The following is a 3,260-nucleotide window of genomic DNA, read 5'->3' on the forward strand; positions in this document are numbered from 1 at the left end:
TGGGATATTTGTCCTCCCAACCTACTTAAGCCATATTTAAATCAAAATGTTTGTTTGATACTCAGGCCCAGGTAGTCTAATTGTATGTCAAGTATTCTTCCAACTATATGCAAATTTTATTAGGCACCTAAGTTTGGACATTGCCTGGGGAAAGTACAGGCCCTACACTGCAAAGTCCTGTAAGGCCAGCCATAGTGAGAAAGAGAACTGACTCTGAAACAAGCAATTCATGAAGATCATCTGCTAAAAAAGGTTAGTTATGATCTCTGAACAGCTCAGTTAAAGAGCCAATATTTAAATTATCAGTGTATATTTACATCTCTGAAGTCCACAATGGTTACAAATCAAGAATTAGTTTATTGATTTGTTAATTACCTAGACTTAAGAAAGTAATGGAGAAAGCATTAATGATGCAAATTTAACAGAAAAATATGTCACAAATAGATTTCAGGGGGAGGGGGGAGTGCTAATTTTTAAACATTTACCAGCACATCACTGCTCACACAGATGAAAGCATGCATCTTCTGTGGTATAGAACTGAGTATTATATCCTCATTGCTCATTTTTGTCAATATCTTCCTTTGCAAATGCTTGTCAAAAAATTCTCAAGATATGTAACACCGTAGGGTGGGTTTGCCATTTGAGGGCCTTGTTAGCTGCTCATATTTTGACTTCTCAGGAATATTGCTCACCAGCAAGGAAGAACAAAATGGAAGTGTGGTCTCTAAGAGGAAATTTCTCCTATGTTACAAAATATAATTATCCAAGACATTTGTCCCCAGCTTGCTCTTCACTGGACTGAAAGTTAGCTGGTCTTTTCTATCAGTGGATGTGGTGGCCCTTTTTTCTGAACTAACCTACCCAATTAAAGCCATTTAGTTTCCCTAAGTCATGAATCAGTAATGCTAAAGAAGGAAAGGGTGTGTCAGTTGTCTTTCTTTAGGTACCTCTGGATCAAAACTACTTTCTATAAAAAGCTCCACTAATAAAAACCTGCCAGATGATATTATAAGATTGAGGAGGGGCTTGAGGCAGTAATAGAAAGTCTGAACTGTAACCTACCTTTCAAATTCTTAGTATATCACAGAGTATTGCTCTGAAAAGACTGCATAATGTTTCTGTTAAGAAAAAATATCTTAAACTATGGCTGTATTTACAGTACTACTAAAACTTGATTGCAAAACTATGCAAATAGTATTGGTTTTAGCACAAGGGCAACCCTGAAAACCATAACCCTTCTGGCTAGTTTTCAGCATACCTTATATTCCTATCTTTTACCAAAATCTTGCCAAATTCTGTCCTGGTGTAGAGGTGACCCTCAGTCCTAAGAACAAAAAAACACCTTTTTCACAATGGGTTTGCCACCAGAAGAGAGGTGTTGTGAAAACCATAACTAAATCTCCAAAAATGGGCAAGGAAGAAATTCACATTAATATTGCCATCATTGGACTTGTAGAGTCTGGCAAGTCCACCACTACTGGCTACCTTGTGTACAAATGTGGCAGAATTGAAAAGAAAACCATTGAGAGGTTTGAGAAGGAGGCTGCTGAGATGGGAAAGGGCTCCTTCAAATATGCCTGTGGCTTAGATAAGCTGAAGATTAAAAGTGAGCATGGTATCACTATTGAGGTCTCCCTGTGGAAATTTGAGACCAGCAAGCATTACGTGACCATTCTTGATGTTCCAGGACACAGAGACTGGGAACATGATTATAGGCACATTTCAGGCTGACTGTGCTGTCCTGATTGTTCCTGCTGGTGTTCGTGAATTTGAAGCTGACATCTCAAAGAATGGGCAGACCCCTGAGCATGCCCTTCTGGCCTACACACTAAGTGTGAAATAACTGATTATTGGCATAAACAAAGTGGATTCCACCAAGCCCCATTGTGGCCAGAAGAGATATGAGGAAACTGTCAAGGAAGTCGATACCTATGTTAAGAAAATTGGCTAGAACGCTGACACAGTAGCTTTTGAGCCAATTTCAGGTTGGAATGGTGACAACATGCTGGAACCAAGCTCTAATACGCCTTGGTTCAAAGGATGGTAGGTCACTCATAAGGATGGCAACGCTAATGGAACTACACCGCTTGAAGTCTTGGATTGCATCCTGCCACCAACTCATCCAAATGACAAGCCCCCTTGTGTACCCCTCCAAGATGTCTACATGATTAGCGGTATTGGTACTATACCTGTTGGCCAAGTGGAAACTGGTGTTCTAAAACCAAACATGGTGGTCACCTTTGCCCCAATCAATGCCGTAACTGAAGAAAAATCTGTGGAAGTGCACCATGAAGCTTTGAGTGAAGCTCTGCCTGGGAATAACATTGGTTTCAATGTCAAGAAGGTGTCTTTCAAAGATGTCTCCAGTGATAATGTGGCTGGTGATAGCAAGAACGACCCACCTATGGAAATAACCGGCTTCACTGTGCAGGTCCTTATCCTGAACAATCCAGGCTAAATCAGTGCTGGCTATGCACCTGTTCTGGATTGTCACACTGCTCACATTGCATGCAAGTTTGCTGAACTAAAGAAGATTGATTGTGATTCTGGCGAGAAGCTAGAAGCTGGCTCTAAATTCTAGAAATCTGGTAATGCTGCCATCATTGACCTGGTTCCAGGCAAACCCATGTGTGTGGAGAGCTGCTCTGATTATCCTCCTCTGGGTCATTTTGCTGTTCGTGTTATGAGGTAGACTATTGTAGTTGGTGTCATCAAGGCAACTGACAAGAAGGCTGCAAGAACTGGCAAGGTCACAAAATCTGCCCAGAAGGCCCAGAAGGCTGAATAAATATTCTGTACAACATCTGCCACCCCAGTTTTAATCAGTGGTTGAAGAACAGTCTCAGAACTGTTTGTCCCAATTGGCCATTTAAGTTTAATAGTAAAAGGCTGGTTAATAATTATAATGCATCATAAAAGCTTCAGGAGAAAAAAATGTTTTATGGATCATTTGTTTCATGGCAGTTTTAAGTTAGTCGTTTTTAAAATCAGTAATTTTTAAATGGAAACAACTTAACCAAAAATCTGTCATGAAATTTGGAGGCCATTAAAACAGTTTAATGCAAAAAAAAACAAACAAAAACCCTATAACAGCAGAGCTCAAACTCTGGGAGCATGATTAAAGCTAGAAAGGCTTCAAATATCAGGTTAGTTATACCCCATATGTTCAATCTGGATAAAAGCAGAGAAACTCATCCTAGAAGGCTGGCCACTGGTGATCGTATTTTTCACAGAATTTTAGAGTTGAAAGGCCATGTAAT

The 3,260-nt window shown here is 39.9% G+C and overlaps 1 pseudogene; it reads left to right on the forward strand.

Moving 5' to 3' along the window:
* Positions 1 to 1,407: 1,407 nt before the first annotated feature.
* On the forward strand, positions 1,408 to 2,788 carry LOC118834829 (annotated as a pseudogene).
* Positions 2,789 to 3,260: the final 472 nt, after the last annotated feature.

The sequence above is a fragment of the Trichosurus vulpecula genome, chromosome 1 (genome assembly GCF_011100635.1).
Source record: "Trichosurus vulpecula isolate mTriVul1 chromosome 1, mTriVul1.pri, whole genome shotgun sequence".
Classification (NCBI taxonomy): domain Eukaryota; kingdom Metazoa; phylum Chordata; class Mammalia; order Diprotodontia; family Phalangeridae; genus Trichosurus; species Trichosurus vulpecula.